Genomic DNA, 27,616 nt, shown 5'->3' with positions numbered 1-27,616 from the left:
CATTTACACCTCTCACATACTTTATCTGTTTTATTAAGAAAAAGTGGGCTGTCTGTGTATATGAGGCAATTGCTGAAATGCCTCAGAATACCCATCTCAAACAGACTGACCACAAAGAGAGTCAGGAAGTGCACATCCATGGCTACTGATCTACTTGGGAGGAGTGAGGAAAACTTAAATATTGAAAAAGTCAATAAGACAAGGAACTTGATGAGCAATGCTCAGCTATGAGCAAACTAGATGCCCAGTAGTTACAAAAACTTCTGTCTAAACAATAATGCCACAAGAGTGTAGACCATAAACCTTCCTAATGTAAAATAACTGGCTTGGAGCGCAAGTACTTAAACCAGAAGACACTTAGAATATCAGGCTCGTGGTTTTGGCATCTTTTCAGGCTTGTTGGCTGTTGGTGAAGCACCCACCAAGAGAAGAAAACGCTGAGAGAAGAAAGGAGCCACTTTTGAGACTTTAAGTATTTTTCATCTGTTTATTTGCTAAGTTTTTCTGCATAGCGGCCTATTTTGAGCATTTTCTGGCTTGTTAAATTTGATTTCTGCATTAGTAACTGTATTTAGAGCACAACCTAGAGCTGTTTACTGAATTTCCTGTTTGCACTTATTTTTAAAATCGTTTTTTTCTCAAAACTTGCATTTTATCTGTCTTTGGCCTAGCACTCTTGTGTGGGGTCATTTACTGCACTGTTATAACTTGCTGATACTTGTTAACCTCTGCTATCTCTGAAAAAACAAAAAAAAAAACAAAAAAATCTTGCTTTTTTCCCACTTTTCTGAGATTTAAAAAAGTTAATTTACAGGCTTGCTGTTCTTGAACTGTTTGTAAGTTTCTGTGAGGCCAGTTTTTGCTTGGGCTAAAGGAAAGTCTCTCTGTTGATCAGTGGCAGTGAAAAACATTGAGCAGCCTGTCTGCCCCCGTGGGAGTGGTTACTGACTTGAAACTGTAGTTTTATTGGCCATTCTGGGTCAATTCCAAAACTCCTTCATCTTCCTCTCTTAAAACCTGGTTGCCTCGTAAAACCTGGTTGCCTCGTGGTTTTGGCATCTTTTCAGGCTTGTTGGCTGTTGGTGAAGCACCCACCAAGAGGAGAAAATGCTGAGAGAAGAAAGGAGCCACTTTTGAGACTTTAAGTATTTTTCCTCTGTTTATTTGCTAAGTTTTTCTGCATAGCCGCCTATTTTGAGCATTTTCTGGCTTGTTAAATTTGATTTCTGCATTAGTAACTGTATTTAGAGCACAACCTAGAGCTGTTTACTGAATTTCCTGTTTGCACTTATTTTTAAAATCGTTTTTTTCTCAAAACTTGCATTTTATCTGTCTTTGGCCTAGCACTCTTGTGTGGGGTCATTTACTGCACTGTTATAACTTGCTGATACTTGTTAACCTCTGCTATCTCTGAAAAAACAAAAAAACAAAAAATCTTGCTTTTTTCCCACTTCTCTGAGATTTAAAAAAGTTCATTTACAGGCTTGCTGTTCTTGAACTGTTTGTAAGTTTCTGTGAGGCCATTTTTGCTTGGGCTAAAGGAAAGTCTCTCTGTTGATCAGTGGCAGTGAAAACATTGAGCAGCCTGCCTGCCCCGTGGGAGTGGTTACTGACTTGAAACTGTAGTTTTATTGGCCATTCTGGGTCAATTCCAAAACTCCTTCATCTTCCTCTCTTAAAACCTGGTTGCCTCGTGGTTTTGGCGTCTATTCAGGCTTGTTGGCTGTTGGTGAAGCACCCACCAAGAGGAGAAAACGCTGAGAGAAGAAAGGAGCCACTTTTGAGACTTTAAGTATTTTTCCTCTGTTTATTTGCTAAGTTTTTCTGCATAGCCGCCTATTTTGAGCATTTTCTGGCTTGTTAAATTTGATTTCTGCATTAGTAACTGTATTTAGAGCACAACCTAGAGCTGTTTACTGAATTTCCTGTTTGCACTTATTTTTAAAATCGTTTTTCTCAAAACTTGCATTTTATCTGTCTTTGGCCTAGCACTCTTGTGTGGGGTCATTTACTGCACTGTTATAACTTGCTGATACTTGTTAACCTCTGCTATCTCTGAAAAACAAAAAACAAAAAATCTTGCTTTTTCCCACTTTTCTGAGATTTAAAAAGTTCATTTACAGGCTTGCTGTTCTTGAACTGTTTGTAAGTTTCTGTGAGGCCATTTTTGCTTGGGCTAAAGGAAAGTCTCTCTGTTGATCAGTGGCAGTGAAAAACATTGAGCAGCCTGTCTGCCCCCGTGGGAGTGGTTACTGACTTGAAACTGTAGTTTTATTGGCCATTCTGGGTCAATTCCAAAACTCCTTCATCTTCCTCTCTTAAAACCCTCTTTTGCACGGTTTTGCGCGTTTTTGAGCATAGTGCAACAACGGGCAGCACCGCCTAATTGGGTTTAAACTATTCCTGGCTCCACAAAGTCTGCTCTTCACTTTTTCCCTTAGAACTGCTCTACCTCTCAATTTAAACACCATATTCTCATTCTAAGGCCCTTCACTGGTCCAATTAAGTAATCCTACAAGTTAGCACTATTAAACCATAAGCACTACTTACTCTTATAATCTCTACGATCACCCTGTCCTCTATTGGTCCATCTTAAATTCAGTTTCCCTATTACTCTAGCATGTCCAAAGGTCACTCAATGGTTTCCTCTCCAGTTCAGCTGGTGAATCTGGGAATTTTGAGGCAATGTTACAACTGTCTCATGTACACGGACAACCCTTTCCTCCTCCAAACAGGTTCAAATATATGTGAGAGATGCAACTATTTAGCCAAACTGGAGGCTGAGCTCTCTCATCTCAAAACTGGTGAAACCAGTCAGGAGGAGAAGGTAACCTCACACAACACAATTCCAGTATCACATAGTCCCACCACATCAGTGAACCAAACACATAAATACACAAAACAGACTGGGAGGCTCTAAATAAAAATCTACCTAAGCAACAGAGAACTCCAAAGCAGACATCCAAGCAAACGCTACCTCAAAACAAAACACACACAACACATAACCCACAAAGTCAGTGTGCCAAGCAGCCACAGCCCTTAAGGCTGAATAACACACCTGATACTCTTGTTATAGGTGACTCTATTGTCAGACACACTGACGTCCCGCTCACCAGGCTGAATAAAGAGAAGGTCACAGTGAGCTGCCTGTCGGGCGCTAGGATCCGCCACATAACGCAAGCACTCAGGTCACTCCAAAGCAAATACAAATATGACTCAGTCATTGTACATGCTGGTGTGAATGACCTGAGACGCACTCCCTGGACTACATGAAAAGGGACATAGAGGAGCTCTCTGATCATGTAGCCCAGGCTGGTATGACCCTGACCTTGAGCAGCATCTTACCCTCACCTAGAATGATGCCACAGTACAAAGACAAAATGATCAATTTTAACAATTGGCTAAAATTTTGGTGTCATTCAAAGGGGATCCTGTGTCTGTCAGCCTGGGATGACATGCTCGACAAGCCACGTTGCTTCGCTAGGAACGGCTTGCACCTGTCACCACTGGGCTTTCGGATATTGGCAAAGGCTCTTGCCACCCCCATAGTGCCTTTTTAGGCAAGGCTCAAAAGTCAAACCCACCCCATAGAGAGCACAAGGAACAAGAAACTAAGGGTAATGCTGCTAAACGCCAGAAGTCTTAACCTCAAGATGCACGCACTCGAAGCTCTCCTCAGTATGGAGAATATCGATATCTGTGCAGTGACAGAAACCTGGTTCAAGGCTCCAGAGAGCACCCCAGCACTACCAGGCTATACCTCATATCATGCTTTTCGCCCCAAAACCCGGACCGAACCACAAAAGGAGGGGAGTTTCCATATTTATCAAGGATATCCACACCTCCAGGTTAGTGGCATTGCACGGTATCGGAGACCATCCATGTGCAACTCACAGTGGGCAAGACTGCTTTTCAGTTTATAGCATCCTACAGACCACCCTCTCAAAGTCAGGAATCCCATTCGGCTTTCCTGAAAACATTGGAGAACATGAAGATCTCTCCGAACACCATTATATTGGGCGACTTCAACTACCCAAACATTGACTGGAAGCACTACTCAAGCCCCAGCACCTTAGCCCAAAGATTCCTGGAAATTATAAACTCAAATGCTATGGAACAACTAGTCACCACTCCCACAAGAGGGGACAACATACTAGACCTGATCATTACCAACATGGGGACTCTATGCTCCACACCAGAAGTATATCCCTCATTGGTAAGATCAGACCATAAATTAATTTCACTGGATGTCCACATCCCGACCCCACCCCCAGCCCAGAAAACCACAGTGAAAAACTTCTCAAAAGCGAACTTCTCACTTCTCAAAACTGAAGTGGAATCCTTCAAGGCCACAGGGCCAGTGGAAACTACAGCCCAAACTGCAGAATCCTATATAAATGCATTCTACAGACATCTCCAGGAATGCATGGATCATGCTATCCCAAACAAAACCAAGACCCAATCATCCAAAGGCAGGCGTCCAGTCTGGTGGACCCCTGCCATAAATAAACTGTACAACAGAAGGAGGAAGCTACTACATGATAGAGCAAAATCCCTAATAGGGAAGGTATCTCTGATCAGTACTAGCAAAAAATTACAATCCCTCATAAAATCCTCCAAGGCCAGCTTCGAGAGAAAAATTGCACAGGACACCAAAGACAATCATAAGGCTTTTTTCAGTTATGTTAGAAACTTGGGATGCAACTCCCAGACTTGTTCTGAGTTGATTCTAAACGACAAAAAATACACTGAACCCACAGACATCGCCAATATCCTGGCAGACAGGTTCAGTGCGAACTTCTCCACCCCCTCCCCCCCAAAAGAGCAAATATCTATCCCGGCAGAGGGCTGCCTCCCAAACATCTCAGATGCTCAGGTGAAGGCTGCCCTCTCCAAAGCAAACAACACTGCTTCCATGGGACCAGATGGCATCCCAGGTTGGGCCCTGCATGAACTACAAGAGGAACTAATCCCTCAAATAAAACAGCTATACAATCTCAGCCTCACTACAGGATATGTGCCCACAGAATGGCGTGACAGCAACAGTGGTCCCACTCCACAAAGGTGGAGCATCTACGGACCCTGGAAACTATCGCCCATAAGCCTGACTAGCTTAGTTTGCAAGGCTATGGAGAGGATCATCATGGAGCTCATAAACAAAGACATTGGGGACCTACAGACACTAGTTCCTACCCAGTTCAGCTTTGTCAAGGGCAGATCCTGCCTTTTGAACCTGGTTGACTTCTTTGAAACAGTCACCAAAGCCATAGATGAAGGAAAGGTAGTCCACACAGCCTATCTGGACCTTGCAAAGGCATTTGACACAATACCCCACTCGGGCATCATAGATAAGCTATCCAGCTTAAATATAAACCCCAATGTCACAAGATGGGTCGCAAACTGGCTCAAAGACATAACCCACAGAGCGAGAGTTGCTGGAGCCATGTCAGACTCTAAACCTGTCACAAGTGGCGTCCCACAGGGTTCTGTCCTGGGACCACTCTTGTTCGGTATATACTTTTCCGAGGTACAGGCAAACGTGGGAGGACTATGGCTCACCAAGTTCGCAGACGACTGCAAACTGGGCGCCATAATCAACTCTCCAGCTGACACAAACATCCTTCAAAAAGGTCTCACAGAGACAGATAACTGGTGCCAGTGCCATGGTTTAAAGCTAAATGCCAAAAAAATGTATAGTCATACCCTTTGGCAAAAACAATGTGCCCACAAATTACCACATAGGCGGAAACCCATTAAGTACAGAGAAAGTTATTAGAGACCTGGGGACCCAAGTTGATAGCAATCTCTCCTTTGAAAACCACATTACCAAAGTGGTTAGAAAGACCTTCTACATAGCCCACCTCATCACGAAGGGTTTCACATCTAGATCAAGAGAGGTAATCGTGCCCTTTATTCATCCCTCATCAGGCCCATCATAGAATACAATGCCCCTTTTGGGATGTACCTTACCCGACACCTGCAGCAATTAGAAAGACCCCAAAAGTATCTCACCAAGAGGATCAAGGGTCTCAAACAGATGCCATATACTGCTCGGTTAAAAACTCCAGCTCTACTCAGTTGCATACCGCCTACTTGAGGCGATCTATGCCTGACATACAAAGCTATGTCAAATCCAGAATTAATGGACATGCTCCACCTCAGTAAATCTAAATCCCTTAGAGCCACATGCTCGAGGGACTTGAACCTCAGCACAGAAATAAATAGAACTTGCTGGAGGGACAGGTTCATAACCCAGAGGCTCCCTTCGCTCTGGAATAGAATTCCAGTTCATGTGAGGCAGAGCACCTCACTGAATCTCTTCAAGAAGAATCTCGATAAGTGGATGGGGGATCGTAGGTTTGTCCCAGGGATTACTCCTGTGTCACTATTAGACAGAGGCACAGTAAACTAAACCTTAAAAAAGGGCACAGTATACTCAAATCAAGGGGTGGCGTAAGCCATACAGAATCGGGCTAGGCTTATAATTGCCCCAGGGCAGATAGCCTAGTATGAACCTATGAACCTATGAACCTATGAACAATAAGTCTTCATCAGCAATTCCCAGCTCAGAAAGGTGGAGGCTACCCTCCCCTCCCACAAGAGTGTAGACCACAAACCTTCCTTATGTAAAATAACTGGTTTGGAGCCCAAGTGCTTAATCCAGAACTAAGACACTTTTAGAATAACACACATGATAAGCCTTTAATCAGTAATTCCCAGCTCAGAAGGGTGTAGATTATTATATCCTGCCACAAGAGTATAGACCACAAACCTTCCTGATGTAAGATGACTAGTTTGAAGCCTGAGTGCTTAGATCAAAACTAAGAGGCTTAGCGGAGCCTAGATGGCTGAGAGCAGTGAATTTTGAGAGCTCCATAAACTAGTATAATAATATAGGAAAATGTTATTATTTTCAAGTTTAAAATGTCAGAAATCTATAGATAAACTAATAAACTACATAAATATCAATTTTGGTGGAGATATACAAAAATTTTCCTGTCAAGTAACTGGAGATATATTGAGTCACTGAATATGAACAACTCAAGGAATTCTCATCCAGATGTTGCTTTGATAAAAGTACTGCAATTGATGACATCTACCTTACAGGAACTATCTTTGAAGATGGATGGCTTTAACAATGACTTAGAAAACCTCAAATTAAATTCTCAAAAACCGACGGATACTCTTAAGGAATTATTACAGCAACACCATACAAAAATAACAAATATAGAGACTTCTCTAAATGACACTGAAGGGAGACTCAAAGAGGAAGAATTCCAAAAAGAATTTCTGCTTAAACAGAATACATGGCTGCTTAACAAAATAGATGACTTAGAAACCAGGGAAAGGAGAAACAACATAAGGATCTTTGGTCTGCCTGAAAACACTGAAGGAGAAGACATTATTTCATTCTTAACAACCTGGATTCCTGAATTTTTAGACTTGAATGAGGGACTTTCATTTGGAACTGAAAGGGCGCATAGAGCACCCAGGAAACCTGATTCTAACTCAACAAATACTCCACCTAGATCCATAGTTACAAAATTTCTTTCGTCTCTGGACAAGAACTAATATTAAAATCTGCTTGGAGAAAATCATCCTTAAAATACAATCAAAGCCTGACAAGGTTTGACAATGATTATTCTTCCAGAATACTAGAGCAAAGGAAAAAAGTATGGCCAATAATAAAACTGTTGAAACAAAACAACATTAAAGCACAGCTGGCCTTTCCAGCCAAGATAAAAATACTTTTTGCCAATGAGATGAGAACCTTTAGTGACTTAGAAGAAGCTACTATATCCGGGTCTATATTAAATTCTCAAAAGCCGGCAATGTCAAATCTGACATTGTCGACACGAGAATAGCAAAAATGCAGAACAGCGAACAAGTAAATGGAAATCTCCATTAAGGCAAGATTTCCGTTTACTTCAGTGTAGTGCAGTCTCGGAGTTGCTATATTTAAGTAGTGGGGGTGTGGGGCACACCCCAAAAGCCGGCAATGTCAAATCTGACATTGTTGACACGAGAATAGCAAAACTGCAGAACATCGAACAAGTAAACGGAAATCTCCGTTAAAGCAAGATTTCCATTTACTTCAATGTAGTGCGGACTCGGAGTTGTTATATTTAAGTAGTGGGGGGTGCGGGGGTGTAGCCCCCTACGTGGAGGGTGGAGGGGGGCTTGCCCCCCTCCCTACACCGTTTATTTTTTTATTTTTTTTTCTGAACATTCAATGTTTTAACAGTTCGATCACTAAAGGTCGACCTTTAGTGATTCGAACTGTTAAATATTCAATGTTCTAATATAGACCTACTATATTCATCAAAAACAACAACATAGTGTCTATCCCAGAAGAAATGGAATGGATGGTCCCTACTCTTAAAAGAATAAAATAAACAAATCCTTGGACTGATACAAGAAAGAAGAAACAGAAAACTGATTCCAAGATTGCAGTCCCAAAAAAATAACTCTTACAACTACATCTCTCAAAGTATCAACTGATATGGTACATCACTTGTCATCTGTATTTATTTAAAAAAAAAAAGGACGGTTTCTTAAACAACTGAGAAACAGTAATGATTTATTCAGAATGTTCAAAGAGTCCAATAATTTTTCACAAACAAAGGTAGGTCAAGATGGGTTACCATTTACGTTATATATATAAGTAAAACAAAACAGCATATAATACAAACATAGAAGTTTCTGTTCCCCTACTTGAACTCAGTGAATACTTATCTTGTTCATTCTCATTTGTTTTTACTTATAATAATTTAAGTAATTAATTAACTAGTTCAACAAGGTACCATTCATCAGAGTTCAGACTCAAATGTAACAAATTAACATCATATATATATAATAGCAGTAACAGTAGAGTGTTTTGAAAAAAAGTGTTGTCATGGAGACTAATGCCTTCTTCAATTAAAGTATGATTTAGAAATGTCATGTATATCCTGGATTAATAATAGTAGCAAGCTCCTAGTACAAATGCCATCATTATTCTGTCCAAATATAGTTAACATCAGTTATGGCAGGTATCACAGCTACGAGTGCTGTTTGATCAATCCTGATATGGCGTGCATGGGTACAGCTGTGTCTGGTAGCTAGTACAAATGTCATTATTATTCTGTCTAAACATAGTTAATATCAGTTATGGGAGGTATCATAGCTTCAAGAGCTGTTTGATTAAGCCTGACATGGTGTGTGTAGATGCAGCTGTGTCTGGCAGCTGTTGTATGTTGCCGTTTTCATCTCTGGGAAGCTGTGGGTTGTGGCTTATGATCGAGGTTTACTGATGCTAGTGTATTAGGAAGAGACATTTGATGTTTTAGCCTGGAGGGGAAGGGGGTGGATAAAACTGTGATTTGGGATATTTTGGCAGAGAATAGTTTGTTTATACATCTGCTGAGTGAAAGGTTGGAAGACTGGAATAATGTGTTATCTCTTGTTGTGGTGGCTTGTTAGGAGATTTATTTATTTATTTATTTTACCTGTTTGCTCTCTGTTCTTTTCCTGGCTGCTGCCTTACTGAAAGGGAGGGAATTTAGGCTTGAAGTTGCAGTGAAGTGAAGCTTTGCTTCAAGTGCATCATGAGCCTATGGTATGCAGTATGCAGACACACTAACAGAAACAGATGCTCCCAGGTTGCTATCATAATGGAGACCGAGTGACGATAATGCTTAACGGCTCTGAGGAGCCTCAGAGATGATTCTTGGCAATGAAGTTTTTGGTTTAAAAAAATATATAATAAAGGGACTGTTTTAAACCACATGTACATATATTGATGGTCTCCCAGTACTTTGTTTAGCTCATTAAGTTGATTCTTGATTAAAAAAAAAGATAAATAAATAATAAGCACAATTTATATTTAAAATGTATTTTGGTCCAAACACATTAAGGACTTACATAAGAGTTGAAGTCTGGGTTATTGTGAAAGACTAAGAGCACTTGGTCTTGTGCAGTACCCTTTGCAGTGGTTTGGGAGGTGAGCTTGCTCGGACGTGTTGGGCATATGGGGATAGGTGATTCTAGGGGTGTTTGGGGTTTTCGGGAAGTGCTAGCGAGTCATCAGATTTCCTTTGTGGAAATATCCGTGGGAATGGAAGGTGTGTTGAGTGGTTCACTGGCAGAGTGGGCACTGCATGTAGCAGGCTGGTAAAATGGAACAGGACAAATATTGGTTTGGATATTTTAAGAACAGCCTGGAAACACACCACATGAACTAGTGAATGGTATTCTGGCAAAGCTGGATGGGTATTGTTGCCCGTGCGTGAAGTACTGATATGTGTGTATGTAAGGATGGAAATATACTTATAACAAATAAGAAACTATTTTAATTTAAAGTCTATGGACTGTATAAACATGCTTGGAATGAGCTAATAATAAGAATAAGCATTACAGCTTGTGGTCTCTCAAATAACTAAGCAACGGCCAAAAAAAAAAAAACAAAAAAAACACACACAATAGTTATGTAATGTATGATTTTAGTAAATCTAGACATAAAATATATAAGCGTTATATAAGATGAAGCAGTCTGCTGAATTTAGAAATTAAAGAAAGGATTTAATAACACGGGCTTGTGTATAATAACACTACTGTCTTAACTTGTCATAGATGATATTCACTAGATTGAACATCAAGGGGAAGCATGATGATTTTCTTATATAAGTAAATATGCATAACAAGTCATGTAATTGATTTAACTTGAATTGTAGTTTTTGTAACCCATCTTGACCGTTATAATACTTCAGAGGATACCAAGGTAACTAATGCTTTATACATGACATCAAACTGACAAAGTTGTTCAAGAGAAACAATAGAAGCTTGAACTTGAAATGTCACAGAATGTAACAATCATGTTCTAAACAAATAGTATTAAATTGACAATAGACAGTTTAATAACATGGGCTTCTGTATAATAACACTACTGTTTTAACTTGTCATAAATGACATGCACTATATTGAACATCAAGGTGAAGCATGATGATTTTCTCATATAAGTAATTGTGCATAACAAGTCATATACTTGCTTTAACTTGAATTGTGGTTTTGTAACCCATCTTGACCATACATAATACTTCAGCTGTTACCAAGGTAACTGATGTTTTATACATGGCATCAAACTTTGTTCAAGGGAAATAATAAAAGCCTGAACTAGGAATGTCACAGAATGCAACAATCACATTCTGAACAAATAGTATTAAATTGACAATAATCACTCAGTTTAACTTTTGCTGATTATGCAAAATAGAATGTTGCCATTTAAATCTAAAAACTTTCAGTATATGCCATAAAATGACAATTTATGAATATGGAAAGGGAACTTGTAATCATTAATCACAATAAATGAATTTGTTGTTTTAACCTATAATTGCACTCATTTTATAATAAGAAATGACGTATATAAAAATCCTTATGTGTAGGAAATGGGGGGAAGAGGGATGCACTGATAATTAAAATGCACTAACTTTCATCAATGTTCACATAAAACAAACTTGAAGCTTTAAGTAAGTTAGCAACAAACAGAGTGATTACTTAAATGCTGGCAAACAATGAAATATAACCTCTGATATATCCAGTAAAATACATTGTATTATAAACATTACATATAAATATTATTACCATCTATTTATATTAAGTAATATGTTTTGAAAGACTTCGTCAATAAGGGTGAATATGTTAAATAACTGTGTGCTATAATCTTTTACTGAGGTTTTATATATGATACATCCTACTTTACTATGATTGAATTGCTTGTCATCTATCTTTCATCTAAATATTCATTGCTTATACAATAAGTAGACATTTATATTGTATTAAAATTATGTCTAACCTACAATAGTACTATATCTGTTCAAAATAATATAAATATTGCTTATTCGTTTTACAAATATTCTCCATATGATAATTCAATTTATGGAGCTCAGTTGTTCTGGATTGTCAAGGTATGAGTGATAATCTGATGGACTTAGGTTTATTCATCAAATTAGGAATGATTTTCATTCCATGGCTAGTGTGGATCTTAGTTTTGTTAACATTTATTAATTTAAATTTATTTTACAAAAACATTTTTAGTATGTCTGACCAAAACATTACTTTATTGGTAAACACTCAAAGTATAAAACTGATTATTTCCTTTAAAAGCTAAAACATGTATAGTTATCACAGGAAAATGTTTAATAGTCACAATAAAACAAAAATACATAGTCTTAATAACCTAAGATGGATTTAACTTTATTATCTTTAAATGCCAATGGCTTAAACAATCCTAGCAAGAGATGAAATCTACTGAAATATTTAAAACTGACCAAAGCACAAATTGACTTCCTTCAAGAAACTCATTTCAAAACAAATGACAATTACAAATGGAATCCTAAGAAAGATATGATATAGGCACAATCCACTTATAAGACAAAGGCAAAGGGAGTAGCAAATTTATGGAAAATAAATGTTATTAACCCAGAAATCATTTATAAGTATGAAGATAAAGAAGGCCTTATGGCATTAGTAATAGTTAAATATAATAACAGAATAGACCCTAGCCAATCTATACTGGTTCCCAGGCATTGTAACAGGAACTGTTAAAAAAACACTTTTTATTTCATTTCCAATAATTATTAAGGCAACTTAATATTAGGAGGAGATTTTAACTGTATATTTGATATTTCTGAAACTAAAAATAAAAGACCACTGTGTACATCTGCTGTATCAAAAGCTTTAAACAAGTGGGTAGAATAATTTCATCTGGTAGATACTTTCAAATTTAAAGAAGATAAATTTTTGTTGTTTTCCCATCAAGATCACAGATTTGGTATCCAAACTAGAATAGATAATATATTTGCTACTCATGACATACACTCTAAAATCATTAATTTCGCAATCACTCCCTGCCCCTTTTCAGACCACAATTCATTGATTAACAGCATATTAAAACTTCAAAAGAGACCACAGCTCTCTCTGTTCTGAGTCAGGCAGAAATAAGAGCTGATTAATTAAGGACTCATTCATAAGACAGAAGAGGTCACTTAAGGTTAATCACTTGTTAACAGAGGGGGTGGAGCTAGGAACTAAAATTTCTATTTAAGGAGTAAACTAAAACATTTCAGAGCTTTACCAGAAAGGCTCATCCAGACTCTGCTACACTTTGCTGTGAAGGAAAGGTTAGTTTGCTTTTATTTTTTGTATTACTGTATTGCCTTTCTATATTTTGAATACTGTGGTTTGTTTTCTTTACCTTGTGTTTTGCTTGCATTCTGTTTTAACAGCATATTAAAACTTCAAAAGAGACCACAGCTCTCTGTTCTGAGTCAGGCAAAATTTTTTCCCGCCCATTTAAGTTGTCTTGTTAAATACCACTGTCTTTCTAGTTGCCCGCCTCTTATGTTAATCTGACCATATATCTCATTTCTCTCTACTTTCACTGGCTTATGTGAGTAACCACAAAATCATCATTTTTGAAATCCCACCCCTTCAATTATTTAAATTTATTGGCCATCCTACAGTATTTCATAGTACCAAAATACAAAAGTGACCACCCCTTTCAATCAATCTTGCTGTTTTAAAAATAGTAACTCTCCACTAAACCTTAACTTTTTAAACAGGTAAAATTCAAGTTACCTACTTTCACATCTAACTTCTCTAGTGCACACTGCAGAGTGCATTCTTTTCAATCTTACCTTTAAGCATCCCTGTGACTAGCACTTTCTCTAATACCTGCTGGAAAGCACTGGGAAGCCTTAAACTCATACAAACACTGAACTCTCCTTGTTAACAAGGAGAAATTAATAGTAGGCACTAAACAGCCTATAATTGCAAAGTACCTTGCTAAGGAAACAGCTCCTATACTTTACAAAGAAAAAAAAAGCCCCAAACCAGGCATGTCCAAGGGTCAGCTTCCGGTGATTTCTCCTGTCCACCTGGTGAATCTGGGCATACTGGGGCAATGCAGCAATTGCCTCATGTACACAGACAACCCTCTCCTCCTACCACCCAACTCTACAACCTGTGAGAGATGCACTTACATAACCAAAATGGAAGCAAAGCTCTCTCCACCCAAGATTGTGCTAAACAGTCAAGAGGAGAAGGTTAACACCCACACTACACCTCAAGCAACACATAGCCCTTCTAAACCCGCACCACCAACACCCACATATAGCAACACTAAATCCACATATGCAGAGGCCCTTAACTGTAACCTGCCCAAGCAACAAAGACCTCTGAAGCTGAAACGCAAACAAACACCAATCACAACCAATGTGTCACATAGTTCACAACACCAGTGTGCCACCCAGCAACAGCCCCTAAGGCAAGACAATGTACCTAACACTTTAGTCATAGGTGACTCTATAGCCCGCACACTGATGTCCCTCTCACCAGGTTGAATAAGGAGAAAATTACAGTCAGCTGCCTGTCAGGTGCCAGGATCCGCCACATAACGCATGCACTCAAGTCACTCCACAACAAGTACAAATATGACTCTGTCATTGTCCATGCTGGAGTGAATGACTTGAGACGTACCTCCCTGGACTACATGAAAAGAGACATGGAAGAGCTCTCGGATGATGTGGCCCAGGCAGGTATGACCCTAGCCCTGAGTAGCATCCTGCCTTCGCCCAGAATGATACCACAATATAAGGATAAAATGATTGACTTCAACAATTGGCTAAGCTTATGGTGTCATTCAAAGGGGATTCAGTATCTGTCTGCCTGGGATGACATGATTGACAGACCACGATGCTTTGCCAGAGATGGTCTGCACCTGTCGCCCCTGGGATTCAGGTTACTGGCTAAGGCTCTTGCCACCCCTATAGTGCCTTTTTTAGGCAAACTTCAAAGGATAAAACCACCACCGTAACAGGTACAAGCATGCAAAATCTGAAGGTAATGCTACTCAATGCTAGAAGTCTAAACCTCAAAATGCACTCTCTCGAGACACTCCTAAAAATGGAGAACATTGATATCTGTGCAGTAACTGAGACCTGGTTCAAGGCTCCAGAGAGCACCCCTGCAATACCAGGCTACAACTCTTACCACACTTTTCGGCCACCAAACCAGGACCGAAACACTAAAGGTGGAGGAGTGGCAATATTCACCAAGGATATTCACACCACCAGGCTAGTTGGCCAACACAATGTGTCTGAAATTCTCCAAGTGCAACTAACACTAGGTAAGACTGCAATCCAAATTGTAGCTTGCTACAGATCCCCCACCATACCCCAAGATTCTCACTACATCTTTCTAAACATACTGGAAAATATTAAGATAGAACCAAACATCCTAATACTGGGTGATTTTAACTACCCTGCCATTAACTGGGAAAACTACTCATGTCCCAACACCTTTGCGCAACGGTTCTTGGAATTCATAAATTCCAACGCCCTGAATCAACTAATCCATAGTCCCACCAGGGCTCCAATATCCTAGACCTGGTCATTACCAACATGGGAAATCAATGCTCCATACCTATGGTCACCCCCTCGTTAGTCAGGTCTGGCCATAAGCTAATCACCCTTAACATCCACATCCCACCCCCACCCCCCAGTAAAGAAACCACCATAAAAACTTCTCCAAAGCCAACTTCATGCTACTCAAGTCAGAAGTGACAAACTTCATGACACCCATGCAGACTTTAACTGCTGAATCCTACACTAAGGCACTGTACGAGCACATCCACTCATGCATGAATCGTGCCATCCCAAATAGAACCAAAATGCTCTCATCCAAAAAAGGAAGCCAATCTGGTGGTCCCCTGCCATAAACAAACTTTACAACAAAAGGAAGAAACTTTTGCAGAAAAGAGAAAATCCCAGGATGCAAAAACTCCCTTACTAGCCTCAGTAAGAAACTGAGATGCCTCATAAAATCCTCCAAAGCTAGTTACGAAAATAAAATTGCCAAAGATTCCAAAGACAACCACAAAGCATTCTATAACTATGTCAAGAATCTAAATGGCAATGCTCAGATCTGCTCTGAGCTAAAACAGAATGGCATTAAATATACTGATCCGAAGGATATTGCCAATATCCTGGCAGATCGATTCAGTGCCAACTTCACCCCCCTCTCACCCCCTAAATGGCCCATCTCAATACCGGAAGATTGCCAAATTCCAGTAATAACGGCCACACAGGTACAAAAACGCACTCTCTAAAGCCAAGAATACAGCATCCATGGGACCAGATGACATCCCGGGCTGTGCACTACATGAACTACAATATGAACTGGCACCTCACCTAAGTGTCATGTTTAATCATAGCCTCACCTCAGGTTTCATGCCCACTGAGTGGCGCAGAGCTACAGTTATCCCAATCCACAAGGGGGGATCCACCTTGGATCCCGGAAACTACCGTCCTATCAGTCTGACAAGCCTTATCTGCAAGGCCATGGAGCGTATTATCATGGAACTTACAAACAAAGACATTGGCAACCTTCAAACACTGGACCCCACCCAGTTTGGGTTTGTGAAGGGCCGATCTTGTCTCCTGAACCTGATTGACTTCTTTGAATCAGTCTCCAGAGCCATGGACAAGGGTAAGGTGGTCCACACAGCCTATCTAGACCTTGTCAAGGCCTTTGACACCATGCCCACTCTGGAATCATAGATAAACTTACTAAGTTGGGCATTAATCCCTATGTCACCCAATGGGTTGCTAAATGGCTTACTGATAGAACCCACACTGTAAAAGTAGCCGACTCCAAATCCAGCTCCAGACAAGTGACAAGTGGAGTACCTCAGGGTTCAGTCCTGGGGCCGCTCTTGTTTGGCATCTACTTCTCTGAAGTACAGGTCAACACTAAGGGACTCTGGCTAACAAAGTTTGCAGATGACTGCAAACTGGGAGCCATTATTGAATCCCCAAATGATGTGGATACTCTACAAAAGGGCCTTACAGAAACAGATGCTTGGTGCCAGCGTCATGGGCTCAAGCTCAATGCCAAGAAATGTATTGTTATCCCCTTTGGGAAAAAACATGTATCCATGAATTACCATATAGGTGGCAGTACACTAAACACAGAAAGTGTGATAAGAGACTTAGGGACACAGGTGGACAGTGGTCTCACCTTCGATAACCACATCGCCACAACAGTCAGGAAATCCTTCTATGTGGCACATCTCATCACGAAGGGCTTTTCATCCAGAAAAAAGGAGGTCATTGTCCCACTGTACTCATTCCTCATTAGACCCATTATAGAATACAACGCCCCATTTGGTATGTACCTCTCAAGACATCTGCAACAACTGGAAAGGTCTCAGAAATACCTCACTAAAAGAATCACAGGCCTAAAGCAGATGCCCTACGCTGACCGCCTTAAAAAACTCCAGCTATACTCTGTCACATATCATCTACTCAGAGGCGATCTCTGCTTAACATACAAGGCCATGTGAAACCCAGAGCTGTTGGACATGCTACACTTAAAGAAATCCCAATCCCTCAGAGCTACACGCTCCAGGGATCTAAACCTTGTCATCACAATAAACAAAACATGCTGGAGGGATAGGTTCCTGACCCAGAGACTCCCCAGACTCTGGAATAGATTGCCCATACATGTCAAGCAGAGTGCCTCTTTGGACCTCTTCAAGAGGAACCTTGACGATTGGATGGGAGAAAGGAAATTCACCCCAGGGATCACGTCAGTCGCCCTGCTAGACAGGGGTCCAGGAAAGTAAATAATGTGGGAAGAAATAGCCAGGGAATTGTTATGGCTAGGCTTGTATAGGCCCTAGGGCTGATAGCCTAGTACCAACCTATGAACCTACTAAAACGTCAAAATGGGTACAAACCATTAATCTCTAACTCCAGAATTCCAGCATATATAACTAAAATTAAAGAGTTTAAGCATTGCTTATTATCAGAATTACAGTTCTTCTTAAAATTAATTAAGCCACAGAGATAAATAAAATAATGATATGGGACTCATTAAAAGCTTACATATATGGTAAAACCCTAACTTGATATAAAACAAAAATCAGAGAATGGGATTCTGAATTATTGGATCTACAATACAGACTTTTGTCAGTAAAAGTTGAAAAAAATCAAAATCATTTGGAGATGAAAAAGAAACTAGAAGCATTAAACAATAAATACAATGAAATTCTAACACATAAAACTAGTTTAGCTTTAGAAAAACTAAAAATTAATACCTTGGCCAGTTCTCCCACATATCTACATAATTTATCCACAAGAATCATAATACAATCAAGAGCTAATAACATTAAAAGTATCTTCCATGAAAAGAAAGGGAAAAATATCTTGGATATAGATGACATTCTTGCTGCCTATAGAAATCACAATATGGAACATTTCCAAAAAGAAAATATACGTATCGATCAATTAAATCTAGATGAAAAATGTTCTAATATAAAAAAAACAGAAAAAACTAAAACTAGATCTGCAAGCACCCATATCCGACAAAGAAATTACAGATACAATAAAAGAGGATAAAAATAATAAAGCTCCGGGTATAGATGGCATAATTATGGAAATGTATAAACTTTTTCCTTCAAAGATACTATCCCTCTTCCATAAAACTCTATTAGAAATTCAGTCACAAGCTTTAATACCACCCTCTTGGAGATATTCCTTAATTACACCAATCCTAAAGGAAAACTAATCTCCAAACCTCTGTACCTCATATAGACCTATATCATTACTAAATAATGACTATAAGATATTTATGACAATATTAAGTAACAGAATGAAAATACCACTATCCAAAACAACGAATAATGATCAAACTGGATTTATATATTATAGACACACACATGACAATACTAAAACGATAATTTCTCTTATAGATTATGTTAATAAAGAAAATAAAGAAACACTCATAATTGGCTTAGATATAGAAAAAGCCTTTGATTCCCTAAATTGGGACTGTTTATTCAATATCCTGATGCTATTTGAATTTCCTGCATCCTTTGTTCATCTCCTAAAGAATATATATAGAAATAATTTAGCGCATGTCAAGTTAGGTCCTTTTACCTCTGAATCTATACATATAACAAAAGGCACTAAACAAGGATGTCCCAGGTCACTGATTCTATTTGTTCTGGCTATTGAGATATTGGCAGATTCAATTTGTAACAATATAAAAATCAAAGGAATAGATGTTTATGAACAATACAATTCTAAAGTAATGCTATTTGCTGATGACATTTTACTAACATTATCTAATACAAAAGAGATATTAGAAGACTTAGATATATTAACTGACAAATTTCACATGAATCCAGGACTCCATTTCAATAAATCAAAATCAAAATTTTTATTTTTAAATAAAAAAAGAACTGCAGACTAAGGGAGATCACATCATAGGGAAACAAGAATCTACCTTAAAATATCTAGGAATTGAGTTATGCAAGGATAATAATGAATTAGTCTCAAAAACTACAATAATATCACCAATACAATTAAAATCTGTGGAAAAAATGGAACAAAATAATATTAACATTTGAAGATAGACTACAGTTAATAAAATGGTTTTACTGCTCAAGATCCTATATATAGCCTTGGCAATACAACTGTTACCAGAAAGGAATATACTAAGAAATACATTTATGCCTAATAAAATTTTTATGGCTTTCCAAAAGAATCAGAATAGCTTTAATACATCATATCAGACCATGGAAACAGGGAGGATTAAACTTTACTGATATAGAAACAGATATAAAAGCATCAATATCTAAAACAATCTCAGATTGCATAAGTCCAAATTCTCTGCAAATTGGAAAGAAATACTAACTGTAATATCAATAAATGAATTTGATTTACAAAAAAAATTTCAAACAACAGATAAAAACAATTTAACATGGCACATATTATGTATTAGTTTGCAATATAACATAATTAAACCCACTAAAACTTGTATGATTAATTATTACATTGACTCATTTAGGAAAATTATTAATGTATAGATTTAAAAATCTGGTTTGATCTTTTAACACCATTTATAGTCACAAAGAACTTTTCATGTAAAATATGTACAGAAATGATTAATTCCTGGGAACAGCAAGGATTTGTTTGTTGGCTCCAACTTATCAAAGAACTAAAAGTTTTAGATATGCAAGTAATAAAAACAACATACAAAATTCCACAACAGGACTGGCTAACTTTACAGAGTATTCTGTCATATTTGCAAGATTTAAGTAGAATAATTAACAATTCTTCATTTAAAGAAATACCTACATTTATGAAATACATAGATGAAATCATATATAATGACTTTGACATGAGAACAGTATTTCAAAATATTACAAAATATTGATAAACTATAAAACAACACCCAAAACCTCATATTGGAAATATATAACAAAAGGACACTCAATACAGTTAACTGAAGATATTAAAACAAATATCTTATTATCGATAAAATATACATCCTTTACACAGTACTGGAAAGTTTTTAATTGGAAATGCTTGCACAGAGCATTCTTAACCCCAGACAGAATCAGTAAAATTAGTTTTTCCATAAAAAGAATATGTTGGAGATGTGAGCAAGTACACAATGCAGATTGGAACCACATTTTCTTTGATTGTGTTAAAATTAAGCCATTTTGGAATGGTATTAATAACTTTCTACAAGATTTATTTAATGAATCATTTTATTTAACTAAAGCTCTTGTATTATTAAATGTGAACGAAGGTCCTCATTTGAATTGGTCAAACATGTATCTAGTATGGGCTATACTTGCAATTTCAAGAAAGTGTATAACAAGAAGATGGAATACAAAGACAATACCAACTTTGGAAGATTTCTACAGCCTACTGAAGACCACAGCATTATTGGAAATTAAAATTAAAGAACTAAGAATGTATCCCAAGCCATTTATCAACAACCCTTGAGGAAAAGTATTTTCATTGATTGACACTATACAATAATTGATCAGACACTCTGATAATGGATTGGACATACTTATAAAGTAACTATATACATTAAGATCTGTTATAGTGTCAGGGCAATGTAAATAGTGTACATAGTTATTTAAGATGTTATGTGTAAATACTATGGAATTCATTCAAATGTATTTGAAAAATAAAAGCTTTTTGAGAAAAACTAAGAGGCTTAGAATAACGGTTGTAATTTAATCAGGCTGCTAACAAGCAGTAATAAATACAACAGATTAAATGCAACTGATTACTTTAAGAATGTGCAGCAAAAAGCTAAATAAAGTAATGAATTAGGAAGGGGCACAGGCAAAGTAAAAGCAAATGAATAAAGTGCAATTTTTTTAGTAAGTGGGAAGGGAGGAAACAGAGGATAATTCAAGTTTAAAAGAGTAAGGGGGAGGGTCTTCTCAGCTGATCTCTCAGTGCTCAATAGAATGAGCTGATGAGATGGGACTGGGAGGAGTTTCCAAAATCAGATTTATAGTAGGGGCTAGCATCTCAAAAGCCACCAAGTTTAAAAGTACAATAGCAGTAGGACAAATTGGTGTGAAAAATCAAATGCAGACAGAGATAAGCACAGAAGAACAAGTCAAACAAGCACTACAGCTGAAAAACTTGTTGGGATGTCCTATAAAGCACAGTTGTGCAAGTAAACTTACCACAAGAGTAAATGTTCAAATGAGGACTGCTGCTCTAGCCTTAGCCATATGGATTATATCCTGCTAAAGATACAACAGCTATCCAGCTTCCAAAGCTTCAGGGCACCTTCTATGCACCCAAATCATTATTCAGTTGAGCTGACTAAAAAGACAGGTATGGGTGTCAAGCCCTCAGAGCTTTCAAGACATCAGAGTGAGGGAGCATGAAGCTTTGATAAGGACAATGCTAGGACACAAAAATAAACGTCCTCGCTCTGGCAACAAAAACATAAACAAATAAGGGGGTTGGATGTAGAGAGTGAACAGCTACTGCAGCAGTGATAATATGAACATCTGCTATTATGATAAGTTTACTTACACCATTGTACTAGGTTGATCATTTGGATCAATACTTCAGTAGCCTTTAGCTATACACCTAGACTACCATAGCTTAGACTAACTGGGAGGAGAAGGAAGGATGTGGATCCAGAAACCCCTAGAGAATGGTCCTAGCAAAGCCTGTCCTAGACCTGGACAAGGATCGGCTTTATAGTGCTTTGTAAAAGTGTGCACAGAGGACCAAGATGTTACTTGTAGAATGCTTCTAGAATCTAACCCCTTCCAAAAAGTCACAGATGAAGCCAAGGCTCTGGAAGAATGAGCCCTGACCCTACCTGATTGTCTTATTGTGATTGTGGCAGGTACAACAAAAGGTAAATGCTTGAAGCAACCTCTTGGAAAACTCTGTTTTGTCATAGGTTGTCCATTTTCCTTACCATGACAAGAAATATAATGAACAACTGATCAGAGTTCCTGAAATATTTTGTTTTGTCAAGATAGCACTTGAGTTGTGTGTTGACATCCAAGTTATGGAGTGTCCTTTCTCCCACATTATTTAGGTTCTAGAAAGAAGACAGTGAGAGTAACAGCTTGGATCAAGGTAAACTCAGATACTACTTTAGGCATAAATAAACAATAAATGAACAATACTATACCTTAATCTCATCTTTTCTCTTCCTTGGCTTCTGTACTTCTCAACCCCCCCCCCCCTTCTCATAGCTGCATTTTTTTTACTCTCAAGACCCTGCTAAACTTTACTTCCCACCCCACCACTTTTACCCTCTATTTCATTTCTTCTTCTTCCTTTATACCATCTTGGTGTAGTCATTAAAGATGTTTTAGGGCTTTTTTAGATGACCTTTTGTAAATCTGCATATTTATTACTACAGGCTTCTACCTCTTGTAATTTTTAGCGAATGTTTTTGTGGAATTTTTCATGCTTTGATAATTTCCTTTATTTGTATTGAATGCTTGTTGCTTTATACTCATTTGTCACATATTGACATTAATGTATATAGCTTTGTATACATATCTTCATTACTGCTTATGTAACTCTGTTATTTGTTTTTTGTGTGGAGCTTTTCTCCTCAGGTCTCCACTGAAATTGGGCCAACGGCCCAGTTGGACTAACCCGGTTAACAAAAGACAAATAAATAAATGACTAATTCTTAAGGAAACCATTAATACTGTTCTTGCGGAAGTGAGTGCAGTAACATTGTTTTCCATGTTAAGATCCTCAAGTCAGCTTCAGTACTGCTTCAACTGGAAGAAGAGTTAGTTTATCTGTCTCGCAATTATAATCCCAAAGAGGAGCAACCTGTTTTCTAGGAGGTCTGCTATGTAACACTGCTTTCAAAAACATTTTTTCACTTGAGATTGCATTGATAGAGGAGCTATGGGCATGTTGAAATGGATGACATATAAACTCTGATGGAGGAATAAGACAGACCAATAGACTCAAACACATAATGTAGAATCACAGAAACACTAGCCCTGAATGGGTGATGATTCCTTTCTTGGCACCAGCTAGAAAACCTTTTCCATTTACTAATAAATAATGTTCTAGTAGCAGGTTTTACTGGTTCCTTTAATACCTGTTGCATGTCATGAGGAGAAAGGTACCAAAAAGCTATTAAGATTCTGTCATCCAGGCAGCCAGCTGCAGTTGTTTGGGATTGGAAACTATCAAATGCCCCTTCTCTTGTGTGAGTAGATCCATTCTGTGAAGAAGCTTGTGGTAAGGGAGAACCACTGTTATCTGGGGCAGAAGAGAGATTATGTTCTTTGGAGAGTCCTTCTGAATCTTCAGAATGACCCCAAATATTAGTGCAAGGGGTGGAAAGTCATATGGGGACATTACTGTCAAGGAAAAGAAAATTCATCTGTCTTCCAGGCTTATTTGCATGGAGTCCTGGGGTAAAATTTTGCCAGGTGATTGTTGTGAATGGAGGAGAAAAGATCTATTTGAGGTGTTCCCCACAGCTGGATCAATTCCTGGCAGACCACTGATTTCATTTCCATTCATGAGGGTCTGTCATACTTCTGTTCAGCTTGCCTGCCACATACTTTTTGCTCTGAAGGTTTGTAAGATGCCACTAGAATAAGAAAAGCTGCATCCCAGACTAACATGGGAAGTCTGCACAAAGGGTAAGATCTATTTCCACTCTTTTTTATGTGCCATATCATAGTGGTGTTTTCTGTAAACACTTGCAGAGGTCCTGAGGATCATAGATATTTGAGAGAGTTGAGAGTTTTTATACGTGCTAACATCTCTTTTATGTTCATGTGATTTAGTCTGTCTTTTCTGTCCCAAAGACCCTTTACTTTTATCCCCATAGACACTGCTCCCCTACAAAGTCTAAGGCATCTATTGTTACAGACCGTGCTTGAGCTTTGAGGGAGAATTAGAGACCTGGATTCTGATAAATTTGGTGTCTCCACCAAAAAAATCTCCCTCTTCACAAACCCCCAAACTGGAATCTGGAATGTGATGGGATGTGGATGTTGAGAGCAGACAAATTTTAGGTACCATTGCATTTTTCTCATATGAAGTCTTGCAAGGGGGATCATGGGTATCATAAAAGTCATGAAAGCCAGAACCCTGATAAATTCCCTGGTTGAGACAGTAGCCTGAGTGGAAAAACACAAAAATAGATCTAGATGCAGCTCTACATTTCCCTGTGGAAAAAAGCTCTTTAAACTAGGATATCAAGGAGGCTTCCCAGGAAATAAATCCTATGAGAAGAAGTTAAGCAATACTTTTATATGTTCTCCTGGACCTTACCCACGTGAGAGATTCCTGACACTTTGTAAAGGATAAGCAAGTTATCTATATAAGGAAAAACATGATTACCTTTCTTGAGCTGACTAATGGTTGGTTCCAGAGAAGCTACTCTGAAGCTTTGGAAGCTGGTTAGATGTAATAGCCTTTGCAGGATATAACCCATATAGTTAAGGCTAGTGCAACAGTAGTCCAAATGATGAAGATCATGATTAAGCACCTTATTCTCATAAAGCTTGGCTAGTGGATGCAAGTTTGAGAGTTTGCTGGTAAGCATGATACATTTCTGTGAATTATTTCTGGGCAGGGTATCTTGGAGAAAGGGATAATTAGACCATGTTTGAAGAAGGGGAGATGCTTTAACCAAGAGATTAAAAAATGTGATTTGGGAGACTGGCTATGATAGGTGCTGCCATTTTCAGAACTGATGGTTATAGATTAAATGTTCTAGCAGAGCTGTTTTAATCTTTACCAATTTTCTTGAATCATTTGAGGACATTTTCCAGAAGAGAAAATTGATTATTGTGCCACGCTATTTGTCTTGTATGCATTTGAATGACCTAAATATATGTGGTGTGAAGAAGGATTTTCATTGATAGTAGTATAGTCTTTAATATGACTTGCAAACATTTTGTTCCAAATTTGCATGAGTGCTGCAAAATGCTTGGCAGATCACCTCTTATCCCCTCTATAGATTTACAGGAGTCTGGGGCAATTGGATGTCATTCCCGTTTTTCCTCTAACTAATGTTAATTTTGCTTCAATAGTTCTAATTCAACATAAGGTTCCGAGTAAAAAAAAAAGTGCTACTGTATTTGCTGATCATCAGGAATTCTCTTCCAGTCAGCCCAAGCTGTTTTTTGAGTGTTGTGTAACTCCAAGAGCACTTGGAATTCTTTAATGCCCAAAGACTTATTGGAATGCTTTATTTTTGCAGCTCTCCATAGGTTAATAGGTAGGTATTAGGCTATCGACCCAAGGGCCTAAGTAAGCCTAGCCAACAAGGTTCCCTGGCTTACACCACCCAAGAAAGTTAATTTCCTGTGCCCCTGTTGAGCAGAGCCACAGAAGTGATGCCCGGGGTGTATTTACTATTTCCCATCCACTCTTCAAGATTTTTCTTGAAGAGTGCTAATGAGGAACTTTGCGTGACATAGATGGGTAGCTTGCTTCAGAGTATAGGAAATCTCTGGGACAGGAATCTATCCCTCCATCATGTCCTGTTTATTGTGGTGACAACATTTAGGTCCCTAGAGTAAGTAGCTTGGAGGGATTGGGATTTCTTTTGGTGTTGTATGTCCAACAGCTCTGGGTTTAACATAGCTTTATATGTCAGGCAGAGATCTCCTTGGGGTAGGCGATATGCTACAGAGTAAAGCTGGAGTTTTTTGAGATGGTCAGTGTAGGGCATCTGTTTGAGGCCAGTAATCCTCTTTGTGAGGTACTTCTGTGGCCTTTCCAACTGCTGCAGATGTCTTGTGAGGTACAATCCAAAAGGGGCGTTGTACTCTATAATGGGTCTAATGAGTGCCGAGTAGAGGGGAAAAATGACTTTTTTCCTGGATGAGAACCCTTTTGTGATGAGGTGTGCCACATAGAAGGATTTCCTGACTACTGTGGTGATGTGATTATCAAAGGAGAGACTACTGTCCACCTGGGTCCCAAGGTCTCTTATCACACATTCAGCATTAAGTAGACTGCCGTTTATGTGGTATGTACTTTTTGGCATTGAGCTTGAGGCCATGCCTCAGACACTAGGCATCTGTCTCAATGAGGCCCTTCTGTAGGATGTCCACATCATTTGGGGACTCGACTATGGCTCCTAGTTTGCAGTCATCTGCGAACTTCTTTAGCCAGAGGCCTTCTGTGTTAGCCTGTACTTCAGAGAAGTAGATACCAAACAGGAGAATTCCCATGACTGAACCCTGTGGTATTCCATTTGTCACTGGTTTGAAGTCAGATTTGGAGTCTGCAACTTTTACAGTGTAGGTTCTGTCAGTGAGCCAGTTGGCAACCCATCTTGTGACATAGGGATTTATACCTAGTTTAGTGAGTTTAGCTATAATTCCAGAATGGGGGATGGTGTTGAAAGCCTTGGTGAGGTCAAGATAGGCTGTGTGAACCACCTTACCCTCATCTCCAGCTTTGGTGACTGCCTCAAAGAAGTTGATCAGGTTCAGAAGGCATGATCTGCCTTTCACAAACCCAAACTGAGTGGGGTCCAGAGTTTGGAGGTTACCAATGTCTTTGTTTATGAGTTCCATGATGATACATTCCATGGCCTTGCAGACCAGGCTCATCAGGCTAATAGGGCAATAGTTCCCAGGATCACTGGTGGCACCCCCTTTGTGGAGTGGGATCACTGTTGCTGTGTGCCATTCAGTGGGCACAATGCCTGACATGAGACTATGATTGAACATGGTGCTTAGGTGGGGAGCCAGTTCATTCTGAAGTTCATGTAAAACACAGCCTGGGATGTTGTCCGGTTCCATGGATGCTGTGTTTTAGTTTTAGAGAGTGCAGCTTTTACCTGCATAGATGTGATTACAGGGACTCTGCATTCTTCCTGTATAGATATGGGCCGTTTAGGAAGTGGGGAGGGGGTAAAGTTAGCACTGAACCTATCTGCCAAGATGCTGGCAATATCAGTTGGTTCTGTAATTTTCATGCCGTTGTGCTGTAACTCAAAGCAGATCTGTGTGTTGCCATTGAGATTCTTGACATAGCTATAGAATGCTTTGTGGTTGCCCTTAGAATCAGTGGCAATTTTGTTTTCATAGCTAACTTTGGCAGATCTTATAAGGGATCTCAGCTTCTTATTGAGGCTGACCAGAGAGCTCCTCCACTCATGTGATTTTATTCCCTTTTGCAACAGTTTCTTCCTTCTGTTGTAGAGTTTGTTTATGGCAGGGGACCACCAGATTGGCTTCCTTTTTTTGGAGGATAGCATCTTGGTTCTGTTTGGGATAGCATGA

At 38.8% G+C, this 27,616-nt stretch overlaps 1 long non-coding RNA gene across 1 annotated transcript in view; it reads right to left on the bottom strand.

Annotated features, from left to right (window-relative positions):
* LOC122798311 overlaps positions 1 to 27,616 on the bottom strand; it is a 1,180,841-nt gene that overhangs the window by 520,509 nt on the left and 632,716 nt on the right. The window lies entirely within an intron of this gene.

The sequence above is a fragment of the Protopterus annectens genome, chromosome 3.part1 (assembly GCF_019279795.1).
Source record: "Protopterus annectens isolate FY-2018-M chromosome 3.part1, PAN1.0, whole genome shotgun sequence".
NCBI classification, from domain to species: Eukaryota; Metazoa; Chordata; order Ceratodontiformes; family Protopteridae; genus Protopterus; species Protopterus annectens.
This window is presented reverse-complemented; position numbering and strand designations above follow the sequence as displayed.